A 19,127-nucleotide genomic window follows, 5' to 3' on the forward strand; every position below is an offset into this window, starting at 1 on the left:
GATTGATGACAGTACCGTACAGGACTAACCGTGTGTGTCAAGGTTTCAGATAACACACGTCAACGGCATAAGACGACACGTCTCCTCTCTCCTGGAACGGAAGCACGACGCTCTCTACCATTCTCTTTATTTGAGTCATAGGAAAGCCGTACTATTAAGAGGGGATCCGTAGTGGAAAGGTTTGGGTGGAATCTATCTTTACACACGCACACTTCACATTCTCCCTTTCCTTATCTTTGGCGCGGCCCTCGCGTATTCGTTTTGAGTATCTGTGCAAAATGGTCCCCAGCGGTAGTACCGCTGGTTCCAGCGGTAGTACCGGTGAACTGCTAGCGGTAGTACCGCTGCAGCCAGCGGTAGTACCGCTAGCTCGCGGTAGTACTGCTAGCTGGCGGTAGTACCGCCCCTGGTCAGCGATAGTACCGCTCCAGGTGCTTTGTTCCACCTACCTAGCGGTAGTTCGTGGACGGACCCTTTTGCGAAGACTTTCCCAGCGGTAGTAGTGCTTGTGCACTACCAAGGGGCCAGCGGTAGTACCGCTGGTGTCAGCGGTAGTACCGCTGGAGGTCCAGCGGTAGTACCGCTGCATCCAGCGGTAGTACCGCGAGGCAGCGGTAGTACCGCTCCTGCTCAGCGGTAGTACCGCTGGAACTCGGGCAGAGAGTGGGAAAACGGTCTGAATTTTCCCCCCACTATATAAAGGGTTCTTCTAGCTGAGGAACTCTATCTCTTACCTCTCTAAGCTCCATTGTTGCTCCACAAGCTCAAAAGTGCCCGATCTCTCTCCCTAGCCAATCAAACTTGTTGATTCTTTAGGGATTGGTTGAGAAGGCCTAGATCCACACTTCCACCAAGAGAAAAGTTGATTCCCCCACCAATCCCTTGCGGATCTTGTTACTCTTGGGTGTTTGAGAATCCTAGACGGTTGAGGACACCTCGAAGCCATATTCCATTGTGGTGAAGCTTCGTGGTTTAGTTGGGAGCCTCCAAGCTTTGTGTGGAGTTGCCCCAACCTTGTTTGTAAAGGTTCGGTCGCCGCCTTCAAGGGCATCCTATAGTGGAATCACGGTACCTTGCATCGTGCGAGGGCGTGAGGAGAATACGGTGGCCTTAGTGGCTTTTTGGGGAGCATTGTGCCTCCACACCGCTCCAACGGAGACGTACTTCCTGTCAAAGGAAAGGAACTTCGGTAACACATCCTCGTCTCCATCGGTTCCACTTGTGGTTATCTCAATCCTTTACTTTGTATTTGCTCTTGCTTGTGACTATATCTTAGTTGTCTTAATAGCTCTCTTTGTTAGATTCTATAGGGTTCACCTCATTGTCATATTATTTGTGAACCCGCATAGTGTTTACCTTAACTTGCTAAGATTAATTAAAAAGTGGTCGTTGTCTATTCACCCCCCCTCTAGCCAACCATATCGATCCTTTCAACCTGCACCTGCACGATGGTGCCCATTTGTCGGCATGCGTCTCCTTCGTAGCAGCTTAGAGCGGCAATTTGCTCCTGAACGTCGGGAAGAAGGCAGAAAACTTCAGTCACCGTTGGGTTCTCATGAGCCTCAAGGACGCCAACGCTCGGGTGTAGGTGCCAAAGAGGTTGCCGGAGAAGACTTCTGGGTGGAGCTCAGCGAAGCTCTCCGACCCTCGGGCCGCGCCCATCCTGGAGCGCTTCTCCCACGGCTTCCTGGAATGATAGTGAAGGAATTCTTGGTGCAGCGCGTGGCGCCCCTTCACACCCATTCCAGGCCCCCGTGGGACTACCAGCTCGGTGACGGCAAGCTGAGGCTCCGGTCCCAGGACCTTCCTACTGAGGAGCTGAACATGGTCGTGGCGATCCTGTTGGGCGGTGACCCTGGTGACCTGCCCGAGACTCTTGTCCGTTGTACCGTCTCGACGATCGGGCTGACCTGATCGCCGCACTGAATGTCTCCGATGAGCGGGGGCTCTTCCTGGGCGAGGGCTCTGGTCTGGTAGAGGTGTCATCGTACGACACCTTTGATGGGGAGGACTCGGAGAAGAACGTCGACGACTGCCAGGTGATCGCGCCTCTCATGTCACATGCCTTCCTTCCGCGCGAGCTTGAAGATGATGATGTCACCGGCGAAGTCTCTGTGGTGATCTCCTCGAGCCTTACCAGGATCTCCAGGGGACCTGCGTCAGCCACGCGCGCCACACGGCCTTCATGCGTGCTCGCCCCCGAAAGCACGGGGCTGAGTCGCCCTTGGCGCATCCTGCCTCGCTGGTGGGAAGTCTGAGGCGCCGGGCTCGCCCCCCTAAATGGGGGGCCTGTCGCCCCTGCCGTTGCCGGGGCGGAGAGGAAGAGGAGATGGGTCGACGTCGAAGAGTTAGTGACTCGTCTTGGCATGCCCCGCACGTTCATCGTCCGTGCATGACTGATTCCCTTTTTGCGTGATGTCCAGGGGCATTTCCTCGCTGGGGCGAAGAAGAAGAAGGTGGGCGTCAAGCTGAAGGCGACTCCTGGCGCACTGTCGGCCTTCCCCAACGTGTCGTCACCTACCGATGAAGAAGGGGAGACTCGCGAGGCGACCTCTTAGGCCTTTGTCGCCGAGCCCTGCTGCCTCTTGAGCTTGCGTTGGTTTTCCCTTGAAGAGGAAAGGGTGATGCATCACAGGGGCAGTAAGTATTTCCCTCAGTTTTGAGAACTAAGGTATCAATCCAGTAGGAGAATCAAGCCAAGTGTCCAGAGTACCTGCGCAAACACAAAAGAGGTTGCACCCAACGCTATAAAGGGGTTGTCAATCCCTTCAAGATTGATTGCAAAGTGAGATCTGAAGGCGGAAAGTGCAACGAAGTAAAAGTGTAATGCTGAAAATATGGTGTGAAGTAGACCCGGGGGCCATAGTGTACACTAGAGGATTCTCTCAAAATAGCAAATATTACGGTGGGTGAACAAATTACTGTCGAGCAATTGATAGAACCGTGCAAAGTCATGACGATATCTAAGGCAATGATCATACATGTAGGCATCACGTCCGAGACAAGTAGACCGATACTTTCTGCATCTACTACTATTACTCCACACATCGACCGCTATCTAGCATGCATCTAGTGTATTGAGTTCATGACGAACAGAGTAACGCCTTAAGCAAAATGACATGATGTAGAGGGATAAACTCAAACCAATGATGTAAACCCCATCTTTTTACCCTTGATGGCAACAACACGATGCGTGCCTCGCTACCCCTTCTGTCACTGGGTGAGGTCACTGCACGGTATGAACCCAAAACCAAGAACTTCTCCCATTGCAAGAATCGTAGATCAAGTTGGCCAAACAAAACCCACAACTCGAAGAGAATTACAAGGATATGAAATCATGCATATAAGAGATCAGAAGAAACTCAAACAAGATTCATAGATAATCTGATCATAAATCCACAATTCATCGGATCTCGACAAACACACCGCAAAAGAAGATTACATCGGATAGATCTCCATGAAGATCATGGAGAACTTTGTATTGAAGATCCAAGAGAGAGAAGAAGCCATCTAGCTACTAGCTATGGACCCGAAGGTCTATGGTGAACTGCTCACTCATCATCGGAGAGGTCATGGTGTTGATGAAGAAGCCCTCCATATCCGAATCCACCCTCCGGCAGGGCACCAGAACATGCCCCAGACGGGATATTGCGGAGACCGAAGCTTGCGGTGGCGGAAAAGTATTTTCGTGGATCTCTCTCACAGTTTTGGAATTTTCAGGAATTTATAGGCGGAAGAGGTAGGGCAGACGAGCCACAGGGGGCCCACAAGCCTGCTAGGTGCGGCCCCCTGGCCGCGCCTAGGGTGCTTGTGGCGTCTCCTGGTGGCCTCTGCCTTGGTTCTCACGTCCCCTGCGTATCTTTTGTTCTGGAAAGAATCATTTTCGGAAGTTTTATTCCGTTTGGACACCGTTTAAAATTCTCCTCTGAAAGGGGTCAAAAATACGGAAAAAACAGGAACTGGCACTTGGCACTGAGTTAATAAGTTAGTCCCAAAAAAATATATAAAAGGCATACAAAACATCCAAAGTTTGACAAGATAATAGCATGGAACCATCAAAAATTATAGATACGTTGGAGACGTATCAAGCATCCCCAAGCTTAACTCCTGCTCGTCCTCGAGTAGGGAAGTGATAAAGACTGAATTTTTGATGTGGAATGCTACCTAGCATAGTTTTCCTTTGTAACTTCTGTCATGTGACATGAATGTTTAGATCCGTAAGATTCAAAAAAATAGTTTGCTATTGACATGAAAACAATAATACTTCAAGCCAACTAGCAAGGTAATCATGAACTTTTGAGATAACAAGGCCAAAGAAAGTTATCCCTACAAAATCATATAGTCTCCCTATGCTCCATCATCCCCACACAACTAATTTAAATCATGCACAACCCCGTTATTGGCCAAGTAATTTTTTTCGCACTCTTACTTTCTCAAACCTTTTTCAACTCTCACGCAATACATGAGCGTGAGCCATGGATATAGCACTATGGTGGAATAGAGTGTGGTGGAGGTTGTGAGACAAAAAGGAGAAGATGGTCACATTGACTCGGCGTGTCAAAGGACTATGGAGATGCCCGTTAATAGATATCAATGTGAATGAGTAGGGATTGCCATACAATGGATGCACTAGAGCTATAAGTACGTGAAAGCTCAAAAGGAGAACTAGTGGGTGTGCATCCAACTTGCTTGCTCACGAAGACCTAGCGCAACTTTGAGGAAGCCCATCATTGGAATATACAAGCCAAGTTGTATAAAGAAGATTCCCGCTAGCATATGGTGGTGACAAAATGAGAGGCTCTCAATCATGAAGAACATGGTGCTACTATGAAGCACAAGTGTGGAAAGAGATAGTAGCATTGTCCCTTCTCTCTTTTTCTCTTTTTTGGGCTCTTTGGCCTCTCTTTTTTCTCTTTTTTTATTATGGGCAACTTTGGCCTCTTTTTTATTTATTTCCTCACATGGGACAATGCTCTAATAATGATGATCATCACACTTTTTATTTACTCACAACTCAAAGCTTAGAACTATGATGACTCTATAGGAAATGCCTTCGGCAGTGTACCGGGATGTGCAATGATCTAGCTTACAAGTGTGGAAAGAGCTAGCTATCTTACGATCATGCAATGTCCATTGATGCGCCAATGCCTGCAATCTCTGAGCAACCTTCGGAGCCCCTGTCCCTCGTGATGTTGCCTCCCTGACGATACCACCGCGGCAGCACTAGAGGCTCCTCGGTGGGAGATCCAAAGGACTACGGTATACGTCCAGGGCGTCCTGAACATGTCCTTGGCTTCCCTGGGAAAGGTCATGGTCGTGATGGCGTAGATCAAGAAGGAGGCCAAGGCCACTCGTGCTGCATGTGAGAAGACGCTGGAGGAAGCCGAATCCGCACGAGCCATGTGTGAGGAGGCGATGAAGGAAGTCGCAGCGGCTGACAAACACTGCGAAGAGGTGGAGGCTCCCCTGAAGGCCTTCCAAGAAGAACAAGCTAATCTAGCTGAGCAGCTTCGCCTGCGGGAAGAAGAACTCGAGGCCCGCAAGACCAAGCTCGCCGCCCGGGAAGAAGAGTTGTCCCAGGAGGAAACTCGCCTGGGCGCGAAGCAGGCACGCTTCGACAAGAAGGAGAAGGAGATCGCCTCAAAGAAGACCCTTCTCGATGCCAAGGGGGGAGCCATCACCGCGGTCGAGAAGAAGAGGGTCGCAGAGCTGGTCAGCTTCCCTAACGTTGAGCTCAGGCTTCGCACGATGCTCCATACCCTCTGCCGGGATGGGTTTGACGAGCCTCTGGCCACCCTAGAGGGCGGCTTCGCCATGCTCGCGGCGGAGCTCGCCGTGGCGTTGGAGGACGCCATCATCGAGGTGGATAAGGTCTTGGACAGTGAGTGACGCGACCTCTTTTCTGAGGCCGCGACACACGTCTTTAGTCACCTTCATCTTCATGACCCGGGGTTTAACTTCGACTCTGTGAACCTATCGGTCCCAACTTAGGCCCGCGACAGCGCTCCGGAGGCGGTGATCGGCCCCGTGGAGGCGTTGGTGAAGAGGTTCACCCGCGTTGAAGTTCCCCATCTCCGGACGCTGCTGAAACCAACGGCGGGGAAGACGACGCCACTAACGCCGACGACAAGCTCCCTGAAGATTGAGCAACCGGCGACGGCGGTTCCTCTTGATTTCTTCCCCTGTTTTTCCCTGCAATGCACATCGTACCTCGTGGAGGCGTCAAACTCAAGTGCATTTTCAAGAACTTGTTAAGGCTTTGTAATAACTGGGTGACTGCTTGAATGTTTTCTTTGACTCGTTTCTTTCATGTTTGTTGAGATACTCTGCATCGGCACGGCCCGGCCCGCGGAAACCTCGGACGCCATTGAACCGACCGGATTCCAGGACGGCCCAAGAGGTGAGGGGCTACGGGTCCAGTTAGGCTCCTGAGTCGCGATGCTCAGGAGTCCCCCTTGACGTGCGAGCAGCCCTCATGAGGGGAACGCGGCGAGGATATTGAAACTTCAGAACACCTTCAGCACTCTGCGTCGGCAGGGCCTGCCCTGCGCGTACCTCTGCAGCCATTGGACCAACCGGATACCAGGACGGCCCAAGGGGGAATTGGCTACGAGCACAGTTAGGACCCTTAATCGTGATGCTCAAGAGTCCCCCTTGATGTACGAGCGACTCCAATGTCCCTCCTAAGAAACTGAAAATTGGAGACTCCCAAACTCCTTCGGCACTCTACATCGGCAGGGCCCACCCCGCGCGTAGCTCCGCCGCCGTTGGACCGCCTGGGCGGCCCAAGAGGGAAGGGGCTATGGGCGCAATTCGGGATCTTGAGTCGCAATGCTCAGGAGTCCCGCTTGACGTACGAGTGACTCCAGCGTTCTCCCTAAGAGATTATAAGTGGCTTGTTGAGCGCACTTAGCTCTGCGTCGGCAGGGCGCACCCTGTGCGTACCTCCACCGTAGTTGAACCGACTGGATTACAGGATGGCCCAAGAGGGAAGGGGCTACGGGCGCAGTTAGGCCCCTGAGTCGCGATGCTCAGGGGTCCCCCTTGGCGTACGACTGGTTCCGTACCTCCAGTTGTCTGTCCCCCGCACTAGGCATCGGCGTAGTCGTAGGTGGACTGGGTTGACTTCCTGGCCAGCTATGGGCATTGTCATTGGCGGACTGTGTTGATTTCCTTGCAAGCTGGAGGCATAGTCATTGGCGGACTGAGTTGATTTTCTTGTCAGCTGCGGGCATAGTCATTGGCGGACTGAGTTGATTGCCTCTGTCTTCTCCCCAGCGTGGAGCGTAGGGCAGCCAGTAAGCGTGGGAGGGACCCCTCCGCGTCCTCAGGTGGCCCCGAGCGTATACAGCCGCACCTCGTTATTATGCGAGAGTGTCACGGTCTTCTCCCGAGTGCGGAGCATATGGGTGCCAATAGGTGTGGGAGGGACCCCTCCGCATCATTGGGGGGCCCAGGCATATACAACCGCAACTCGTTATTATGTGAGAGTGTCATGGGGGTGTATCTCGGAGGTCGTGAGGATGCTTTGACCTCGCGAGTGTCCCTACCCCCGAGGCATAGGCGCCTGACTCCTTTTGGGTCATTGGTAAACCCTGCTGACTTATTATTATTCGGGAGTGAGGCAGGGTGTCTACTGCCTTAGGAGGCCTGCAAGGATAAGCTTCGACCGGAGCCCCCAAGTAGGGGGCCGACCGCCCAAAGATGCAAGCAAGGTAGAACGTTAGGGTTCAAAGTCAATGCGACAGAAACGACTGAAAGAAGCGTAAATGAAAGTGGCCGCTGGGAGTGCCCAGAACTCCTAGAGGCCACATGGTACTGTGGGCGCCCTCCGACAGAGTGAGCCAAAAAGTTACCTGGCAGCAGCCAACAAAAGTCACCTTGCGGTCATGCCGCTGAAGGGTCGAGGGCACCGTCGTCGCCCGTTCTCCTGCTTCCACGATTGCGACCCTCACGGGTCCGCCGTTTCCCGAGGCTCGGGACCTTTGCTTCGCCCGATCATCTCCTCCTCTTCCTCACCACGCCCCAGCAGGCAAGGCATGAGCATGGCCTGTTAGACCGACGGTAGGTAGCAGTCGCGTCCCCCAGCCCAAAGGGCATGCAGTTGTCGGTGCCCGGGCACACACACCGATGTCAGTTCGCACCGACCCAAAGGGGCCTTGAGACACGGCTCTGTCGGTTACGAGTGTGTTGATGCAGATGCGGGGCCAATCGACAGTGCCGATGACGGCGATTGTGATTGGAGATGCAGGGCAGTCCCTGCCTCGCACGGCCTAGGCCTCTTGAAGTTCTTGGACTTCTCTGATGACGGACTCACGGGAGCTGGGCGGACGTTCGCCGGAGTGCGCCCTCGGGTTGTGCTCGAGCGCCATGCTCGCCTCACTAGTCAGGCCGGGAACCTTCCCAGTGGGAGCCCCCAGGCCTGACCCAAGAGGGGCATTGAGCGCGCCGTCCTATGCGATGGGAGGTATGACCCCGTCCCTGGGCAGAGAGCCCGAAGTCCCGGGGCGCTCCATGGGGAGGAGTTTCTTCTTATTCTTGCATGGGTCCTCACGAGGTGGCTCGTCTTGTTCATCGTCCAAGCGTTCCGCCGCCGTGGCGCGATAGGCGCACTCGAGTGTACACATAGCACCCTTCTCGTCGCAGGCGATGGTGGTGACGCTACCGCTCCCAGGAATCTTGAGGACATTCTAGCCATGGTGGGTCACTGCCATGAACTTGGCGAGAGCCGGGTAACCAAGGATCGCATTGTACGGCAGGTGGATGTGCGCGACGCAGAAGATGATGATCTCAGTGTGGTAGTTCTTGCGCTCGCCGAAGGTAAATGGCAGACACACCTGCCCGATGGGCTCGGTGGACCCTTCCATGACTCCTCATAAGGGCTTGGTCGGCATGAGATATTCGTACGACAGTTGGAGTGTCTCGAAAGTCTCAACCGAGAGGACAAAAGCAAGATAGAGTAGGGCTGGAGATGAAGGCCTTGGATCCCATAGTGGTCCAAGATAGCGGTGAAGAACCGGGAGAAAGGCGGCACCAGGCGAGCGTAAATATTGTGAAGGAAGGAGGGGTATACCGCCCCGGGCACGGGCCTCTCCTCAACGGTGCCAGGCCAGATCAGACTTTGCCCGTGCTCGCTGGAATCAGCCGCGGTCCATCAAAGAATGGGGATGAGATCCGCGTCCTTGGAGAGGGCGCAGTCCAGGAGCGGAGAAGCCGGGGCCGGACTATGCCCCTCTGGCTTCTGCTTGCCGGTGGGCGCCATTGCTGAACTCGTAAGGAACTATGCGGCGCTGGATCTGGGAGGCGCCTGTTGGAGTCGGAGACCTAAGAAGAAAGGCGAGTACAGAAGAAGGAAAGCAATAAGGCACCAAAGCTACAAGCAGTGCACCTAATAAGGGGGGCAGAGATAGAGAACAAGGAGGACCCGACACCAGCCGCATGACGCGTGTCGGCCTATCCCACATGCATTTGAGGGCCCACGGCGTCTCATTCTACCCCCCGAGGCCTCGCCCCGAAGCCAACCCGAGCACTCCGCGGGCCCGGGGGATAATGTCGGCATTCTGGGAATGGGGGTACCCAAACCTGCCTGCCTGTGGCCCAGGGTGAGCCTGCCTCACCAGAACAAACCACCGGGCCCGGCACCGTTCAAGGTAAGGCCCTCGTGAGGGGCCAAGGATCACGAGGAGGAGCAGCGTCAAGACCCATAGGGGGCCTCCTCAGGACCCCTCTAGAGCGGTGGATATTCCGAGGCAAGGTCGGGCCTCACGAGTCAAGGGTGATGCTAGGAAAGGATAGGCGAGCAGCAGATGGCAGGACGGGGCGGTTTCCCCTTTGGTGCAAAGGAGGAGGGAGCGTACAGGGGTTCCAAAGGCATCTTCCAAAGGTTTCCCTTTTTGTGCAACAAAGCCGCAGCCGCCCGCCAGTAGGGAAAACGTCACCCTCGGGCCCATCCCTGCAGCGCGGACAGTTACTTTGCAGGCGAAGACCACCTTTGGGCAGGGGAGCATGTTCCCCTGTTCCCCTTCAAAATTGGCCATTGTGGGATCCTTTCCCGCCGGAGCTATGAGGGAAGAGGACTCGGGCCTCCACTATAAATAGAGAGGGTAGGATACTTGAGAGGGGAGTTCATTCGGACGGTAGAACAATACACCTAGCCACTTGGCTCCGGAGGCTCGAGAGCACTATACAAATTCATCCACCACTTCTGCGAGAGGCAATCCCGGAAAAGCAGGAGTAGGGTTTTACGCTTTGCAATGGACTGAACTTGGGTAAAGTGTTGTGTCCTGTGCTACCCTCGCCATTGAGTGAGTCCTTCGTTGTTTCCATCGAGCAGTGGGCTAGGTGACGCAAGGTGATGTCAGCTGTGCTTCCCTTGCAACGGCGCCAGAAATTGTCGTGTTGACGGCACCAGGAATCCTTTAGCCGCGGCTACGCCTTAAGGGACTTCCTAGGCAAGTATGCAAAGGATTTCCCCCGTGGCCTTGGAGCCTTGCGTTGGTGTTCCCTCGAAGCGGAAAGGGTGATGTAGCACAGCGGTGGTAAGTATTTCCCTCAGTTTGAGAACCAAGGTATCAATCTTGTGGAGGAGTATCACAAGATCTTGCACAAACACAAAAGCTTGGTCCCAACGCTATGAAGGGGTTGTCAATCCCTTATAGATTGTTTGCCAAGTGAGAACTGAAAGCAACAAAGTAACAAAGCAGAGTAAAAGCGGAGATGTAAACGATGGATGTGAATAGACCCGGGGGCCGTAGTGTTTACTAGTGGCTTCTCTCATGAAAGCAAGTAGACGGTGCGTGAACAAATTACTGTCGAGCAATTGATAGAACCGCGCAAAGTCGTGACGATATATATGCAATGATTATTTCTATAGGCATCACATCCAAAACAAGTAAACCGATACTGTCTGCATCCACTACTATTACTCCATACGTCGACCGCTATCCAGCATGCATCTAGTGTATTAAGTCCATAAGAACACAGTAACGCCTTAAGCAAGATGACATGATGTAGAGGGATAATCTCAAACCAATGATAAAAACCCCATCTTTTTACCCTTGATGGCAACTACTTGATGTGTGCCTTGCTGCCCCTACTATTACTTGGAAAGGTCACCACATGGCATAACCCAAAACCAAGCACTTCTCCCATTGCAAGAATCATAGATCTAGTTGGCCAAACAAAACCCAAGACTCGGAGAGACTTACAAGGATATCAAATCATGCATATAAGAAATCAACAAAGACTCAAATATACATCATAGATAATCTGATCAGAAATCCTCAATTCATCGGATCTCGACAAACACACCGCCAAAGAAGATTACATCGGATAGATCTCCATGAAGATCATGGAGAACTTTGTATTGAAGATCCAAGAGAGAGAAGAAGCCATCTAGATACTAACTACAGACCCGTAGGTCTGAAGTGAACTACTCACGAGTCATTGGAGGGGCGATGATGATGATGAAGAAGCCCTCCAACTCCAAAGTCCCCTCCGGCAGGGTGCCGGGAAGGGTCTCCAGATGAGATCTCATGGAAACGGAAGCTTGCAGCGGCAGAAAAGTATTTTCCAGGCTCCCCTGATTTTTTGCGGAATATTTGGGAATTTATAGGCCAAAGACCTAGGGCAGGGGGCGTCCAGGGAGGCCACAAGCCTGCCCACCGCCGCCTCCCCCCTGGTGGCGGAGTGGGGGCTTGTGGGCTCCCTGGAGCCCACCTGGATTGGCCCAAAAGCCCCCTTGTCTTCTTCCGTTCGGTAAAAAATCATTTCGGGGTTTTTCTTCCGTTTGGACTCCGTTCCAAAATCAAATGTGAAAAGAGTCAAAAACACGGAAAAACAGGAACTGGCACTTGGCACTGAATTAATAAGTTAGTCCCAAAAAAGATATAAAAGGTACATAAAACAACCAAAGAAGACAAGATAACAGGGTGAAACCATAAAAAATTATAGATACGTTTGAGACGGATCACAAGGCAGGGAGAGACCTTCGTACACACCCTAGTGTTCGAATCCTTAGGGTTGTGTGGAGACCGAAATCCGACAGATGGCCAAGTTGAATACGTCAGAAGTCGAGGAACACGACGTCCTGGTCACTGAAGATGTGCCCGCGACCGTGAGCCAGGATGCTCTGATCGGGGCCAATTCCCCGGTTAACACTACCCGGTAGATCGACCCTTCAAAGGGTGGAAAGGAGAGTCTCGATTCAACTCGGCTCCCTCCAACATCGTCGGAGCCACCCTTGGTGCCGCCCATGCGAGAACGGGCCACGGTCGGGAGTTCGGCAGTGATGGAGGAGATCCTAGCATATTCCTCCATTACTGATGAAAATCGCAGCTTAATGGGTGTTGTTTTGCGGACCATTCAATCTGCTAACAGCGGACTGAATGAAGCCTTTGCAGGCTTATGGACAGGATTTTAGGTAAACTGCCCGCTTTACTAGTATTGTTTTATATTTGATATTAGTTTTGGTGGTATGACAGCCCCGAGCCATGGGGACTTTGAAAAGCTAACCCGTGGCTCAAAGAAATGCACCAAAAATGTCCGAAAACGATGCTTGGAATACTTATTTTAAGAAACTTGACCAAGGAGGGTAGGTTTAATAGGTTGAAATCGTGCTAACGGATTGTGCAACTTGCAGGCCTCGTCATCAGCTACCAATGCTAACTTGTTAGAAATAGCCAAACTCAATCAAAAACTACAAGTGTCCCATGAAGAGGTTGACCGCCTCAATGGCCGGTTTGGCGACAAGCAGGGTAAGTTTGTATAAGGGTAGCCCCTTTTAATTATACCTGACAGAATGTCCTGGCCCTGCCATCTGATCCTTGCCGCTTTATCTGTGATCAGTAGCTCAATACAAAGAGCTTGAAAAGCTTCGATTGGAGGTGGAGAGGGCCAAACGAGAGGCCTTTTCCCACAAGGCGGCGGCCGAACAGGCGGCGACCGATCTGGACGCCCTTAAGGCCGTGAGCAAGCAATATGAGGCCAGGGTGATGGAGGTCCAGCAACAACTGGAGGAGGCGAGCTTGAAGTGCGAGGATTTTGAGCAAAAATCTAAAGATCAAGCTGCTGAGCAGACCAAGATATTCGTCGAGGTCTAATCAGAGCAGGTAGAGCGGCGGTTCTTTGAAGAAGAAGTGCGCCAGGTCAAGCTTATGGCAGCCGGTAAGACATACTTACTTCAGTGTGCCTTTGGTGGGAACCAATTTGCCTTACTTATGGGATATGGCATTCTGCAGGCGCCTTCACCAACATCTCGTAGAGTGTTGCACATGCAGCCAAGTACTTTGCTGCTCATGACGGGGATGCGGAGCAACTATTATTTTGGGCGCAGTTTGAAGCCCCTCAGGCCAACCCTAGTGTGAGCTACCAGCTGAAGAAGCTCCTTGAATTACACAGGATGGCCGAGCCAGCTATGAAAGACTTGTGTGTTCGACTGTGGCCCGCCGAGACCTTGACGAGGAGCTACTTTGCATTGGTGCAGAAGCTAATGGAAGTCGCACCTCGGATTGAAGGCCTGCATCGCTCAGCATGTACAGAGGGGGCTCGGATGGCCTTTGCACGGACGATGGCGCACTTCCCACAGATGAGGCTTTGAAGATGACCACTGGTCCGTTGCCCACTGGAAAGGAGCACACGCGCCCCAAGCTGTACTTCACTTCTGTCATGGAGGGTGCTTGGGCGATCGAACCGCAATGCTCCAAGTTTGTGCTATTAGAATAGATTTATATTTGATGTAACCGAGAATGATTTGTTCGAAGCAGTATATGTCCTAAGTTAATACTGTTTTATATTATTTTGATTCCTGTTGTGGCCGTTTTAACCTGAAGTTTCCAGTCATTTGCTTCAGCCTCCAGGTAGATACTACTTGAGGTGTTTCATCGTTCGTACACATCCCTTAGCTGATTTAGTCGGTGCCCGAAGGTGGTAGTGTAGAATGGAAATGTGGCCATCGGACTATGAGGCTTTATCGCTTTCACTTAGCTTTAGGAATATTGTAATGGATGGGATAACGACAAGCCCCGAGCCCTTGCTGCGGTCGTCGGAAAAAACGAAGATCGGAATGACTACCTCGGGTTTGTTGAATTACAAACCAGTCCGTATAACACGTGATAGCCTCTATCGACTTACAAATAATCTTGGATTGCATACCAGTTCTCGCTTATTATGACGGTCAGTTCTCGGCTTTCTCCACTAAGGAATTCCAAGACCAGGGAAGCTGGTAATATAATCATAGTGGTTCTCCCTTTACCCCTTTAGCCGAACAAGCAAAACGTGCGGGGGTAAGCAAAAGAGCGGGGCAATCCAACTGTAGACCCAAGACATAATTCAGAACCGATGCATATAATGCGAAATCCTAAGAGACCGAACACAAATTTAAGAGTGACGGTGAGGTGCTCGGGAGGTTAGTGTAGCCTAGCCCTTGGGTAGTAGCCATGCATGCCTTCTTTTTTCTTTTATTAAACGAGTCAGTCCTGTCAGCGCCATAAGAGGAAAAACATATGTGGCAGATATTGGTGAATAATTTTTACATATCTCGGCCCCAGGGTCGTTGTGTACAGGAAACTATGAAAAGTAAGGAACGCCTACCCTGCAACCTTTTTACGAGTGACTTGACATACACTTGGCTTCTGGCTGCATTAGCTCGAAACGTTATGGGGAGGGTTTTTTTTTCCTTAAAAGGTTTTTGCAGATGGCAGACGGGCTTTCAACCAAGGAGCCATGAGAAGTTGCTGATGAAATATAGCTTGACGCTTGGGAGGGTCTTTATAGTATCCCCTGTGTATCAAGGAGGAATTTGGCACCATAGTTTGTTCTAGCCGAGCGTATGGTGCTTGTTCAGATGTCCCACAGCATCCCATATTATGAGGAGAACGAAAATTGTGTACACGAGAGACATACCTTAAAGGTTCTCTCGGGGTGTTGTGGGAGGGGTGTCCTTTTGTGTTCGGGGCCGAGGAGTTCTCCCGGGGACCTAATTGAGCTCGGGATCGCTTACCTGCTTGTCGCGGCTTCACCGGCTTGTGACTTAATAGTTAGTCGTCGTGCTCACCTTCCGCAGCCATGGCCGCAGTGTGCTCTTCGGTCCAGAGAGATTATTCTGTGTTGTCGTTGATAATGATGACTCCTTGGGGTCCAGGCATCTTCATATTGAGATAAGCATAGTGGGGCACTGCATTGCATCGGGCGAAGGCGGTGCGGCCAAGCAGTGCGTGGTATCTGCTGTGGAACGGGACGATGTCAAATATCAAGTCTCTGCTGCGAAAGTTACCGGGTGACCCGAACACGACTTCCAGCGTTATGGTTCCCGAGCAGTGAGTCTCGGCGCGTGGAATAACTCCTTTAAAGGTAGCATTGATTGGTTTTATTCTTGATGGGCCAATGCCCATCTTTTTCACCATATCTGCGTAAATCAGATCAAGGCTACTTCCATCGTTCACGAGGACTCTGGTGAGGTGGTACCCATCTACAATGTGGTGGAGGACTATGGCGGCCGACCCTCTGTGAAGGATTCTGGTCGGATGGTCCATGTGGTCGAATGTGATCGGATAAACCGATCGTGGGTTGTACTTTGGTGCTACGGGCTCTACGGCGTAGACTTCTCGGAGGGCTCGCTTCCACTCCTTCTGGGGTATGTGAGTCATGTAAATCATGTTTGCGCTTTTCACTTCGGGATGGAACTGTTTTTTGGCCCCTGTTTTTCGTGCCACGGGGCTCCTCGTCGTCTTTGCTTCGAGGGCTCCGGCCTTGTTCTTCGGCCGCTCCTTTGCCAACCTGCCTGAATACCCAACAGTTACGTTTGGTGTGAGTGGCTGGCTTATCGTGGGTGCCGTGGATTTGACAAGGTCATTCCATAATTTATTCCCATTGGGTTGGCCCGTCTTTATTCCCTTTAAAGAGTTTCTTCCGTTGTTTGTTTTGTCATCGGCGTCGTGTGTGCGGAGGCAGTGCTTGTTCTTGTTTTTCCTCGGCATGTCGTTCCTGTCCTGAACTTCAGAGGTTCCAGGATCGTCCGAGTTGTGGCTCCACCGAGCTAGCGAGTTGTCTTTGCTCGCGCAAAAGCGGGTCATGAGGGAAGTGAGGGCGGACATTTTCCTTGGCTTGTCCTGTCCGAGCTGGCGAGCAAACCACTCGTCTCGTATGTTCTGCGTGAAAGAGGCTATTGCCTCGGTGTCTGGGCAATCCATGGTTTTGTTTTTCTTCATTAAGAACCGATTCCACAACTCTCTGGCCGACTCGCTCGCCTTCTAGATGACATTTCTTAGGTCGGAGGAATCCAGGGGTCGGACGTAGGTCCCATGGAAGTTGGAGAGGAAGGCTTCTTCGATCTATTCCCAGCTCGAGATGAAGTCCTTGGGTAGGCTGTTTAACCAGTGTCGTGCTGGCCCATTCAAATTGAGGGGCAAGTATTTGCTGGTGTGGAGATCGCCTCCTCTCGCCATGTGACTGTGGAGAAGGAAATCTTCTATCCACACTTTGGGATCCGTAGTTCCGTCATACTATTATATATTGACGGGTTTGAATCCCTCCGGAAATTGATGTTGCATTACTTCGTCTGTGAAGCATAGTGGGTGTGCGGCGCCTCTAGTCCGGACTATCTTGTGCCGAAGATCACCTTTGGGTTGATTCCGGTATGAATCTCGATCTCTTTTGTGGTAGGGGACCCGAGGTGGCTCTCCGTCCCATCTAGTGGGGGGTACTTTCTTGACCCGTAGATGGATCTGCTGCGGCCTGTCTTGTTATCCAGGTTGTATCACAGGTCGTTTCTGCAATGAGTGTGTGCTTTCTCCTTCACCTTTCCACGGGGCAGCCCGGGATAATTTTCGGCGTCCGACGCCACCATGTCGCACCCTCGAGGCGGGCGGTCAGGCTGGTCATAATCTATTCGCTTGGGGGATGCGGGACTTGGGGCCTTGTCATTGAATTGTGGCAACAGTCAGTGACGTGGGTAACTTTTCTTCTGATCCAGCCATCCAGGGTCGTTCTCTTCTTCGGCGGCTAGTACCTTGGTCCACCTGCTATCTATAGTGTCTTGTTCGGCTTGGAGTTGATGCTACTTTTCCTTTAAGCTTCGAGCAGTAGCTAGGAGTAGCTGCCGAAATTATTCCTGACCTACAAGTCATCAGGTATTTCTAAGTCTTCGTCCTCCGGGTAGTCGTCGGGAGGAGATAATCATCGTCGTCCGACGTGTTGATGTCGTCGGGGCCGTCCCTCTCCTCGGGTTGGTCCGCATCCTCGAGCGGATGTTCTGGTATACCAAGGTTGTTGTGGTCTTCTTAGATTTTATTTTCCAAGTGCCTTGTGCAGAGATTTTTCCCTTATTCACCTTGGCGTGCTTACGCTGCTTTCGGCGCTTTGAATTGTTCTCCCCGTATTTGTCATCGTTTTCCTGAGGGGGGTATTCACCGTTCTTGCCGGGCGTGTCCACCATATAGACGTCATAAGTGGATGTTGCGGTCCAGCGCCCTGTGTTTGTGGGAGTGGGTTCCTCGGCCTCATCGTCCATGTCCTCAAGCTCCTCGAAGTCGTAGTCTAACGCGTCGGTTAAGTCTTCGACGATTGCGACCAAGTGGGTGGTGGGTGGGCCGTAAAAGTCCTCGTATTCCGAGTCGTACTGTGAGCGGTTCGAGCTGGTTGAGATGTGCAATGATTGGACCCGCCGAGATCTCGCTTAATGCCGGGAGCTCGTCTTGATGCATGTGGGGCCGCCGTGTGGGAGGCATGTTCAGTCAAAGCCATTTTCTATGATCCCTTCGTCCGGGTTAGGTCTGATCTAGGGGCCGACCATCTGAAAGAGAGGGATTCGAGGACATGGCTGGACGTGGGACCCGAAGTTAAAGCTTCGGTGTTTCTAATCTCATCGGCCGAGGCTGGGATCCTTGTGAGGACCAGATTGGTCTGCGCATGGGTTGGGAGTTCGAAACTCCCTGACCTCGCTTGTGATCACGGACGAAAGTTCTGATTTGGCCAAGGTGAGTGGTTGGGTCTGTGTGCAGCTTAATGCTGCCAAATGAGAGAACCTGTCGAGGGACAAAGACATCATCGTTGTTGATTCTGTTGCCGATGATTAGGAGAGCAATGGAACCTTTTGGCGATCCTGCGGTGGAACTCCCAATGAAAGCACCAATCTTGGTTCCAAAACCGGCAGATCTCGGGTAGGGGGGTCCCGAACTATGGACCTTGGATCGATGGTTTGCACGAAGAGGGGGAAGACAACAGTTTACCCAGGTTCGGGCCCTCCTATGGAGGTAATACCCTACGCCATGCTTGATTGTATTGATGAAGCTGATTACAAAGTGGATCTACCTCGAGACCATATATGCTAAACCCTAGATGATTCAGCCTCCTTTACACGGATAGGGGCTCCGGGTTTATATAGACACCAGGTTCCCTAGGATTTACAAGTTATCGACTATAATTGGGAATAGATGAGCCGACCTATTCTTCCTAAGCTTGAAGTACATGCCAATCTTAGGGATATTCCTTCCAGAGTAGAGGTCGTCATCAGGCTTGGTCTTCTTCATTGTGGCCCAACAGGCTCACCCAATATTGACTAACCGACCACCCGAGGACCCCAGAATCCCAGACTCCCTCAACGCCCACTCTCTTTTAGCTGAATCGCTCTCTCATTTTTATGTCCACGATGGGATGTAGCTTGCTTGTCGGCGGTGACTTGACTTGGAGATATTGGTTGAAGCACATATTCCTTGCCCTTCATCTTGATGCTATAGTGATCGGTCCTACCATTTGGATGATGCCATCGTCAAATTTCCAGTGTCTCTCAAGGAGGAGATGGCAAACGGACATGGCAACCACATCACACTCCAATGTGTCTTCATAAGCGCCAATCTTGAAGGGTACTTGCACGGTCTAGTCAATGTGGATTGTGTCGGAGTCACTAAGCCATTGTACCTTGTAGGGGCATGGATGGTTCTTCTTGTCCAAATGTAACTTGGAGCAAAGTTCCTCACTTGCCAAATTGTGGCAACTTCCGCCGTCGATAATGACCTTGACAGATTTCCTTGGATGCCTGCCTTGGTATGGAAGATGTGGCAACATTGGTCTTTATCTTGTTGTTTTTGAAGAGTCAAAACCTTGGAAACAACAAGAGTCGGGCTTGAAGTGTT

The sequence above is a fragment of the Hordeum vulgare genome, chromosome 3H (assembly GCF_904849725.1).
Source record: "Hordeum vulgare subsp. vulgare chromosome 3H, MorexV3_pseudomolecules_assembly, whole genome shotgun sequence".
In the NCBI taxonomy this organism is placed as follows: domain Eukaryota; kingdom Viridiplantae; phylum Streptophyta; class Magnoliopsida; order Poales; family Poaceae; genus Hordeum; species Hordeum vulgare.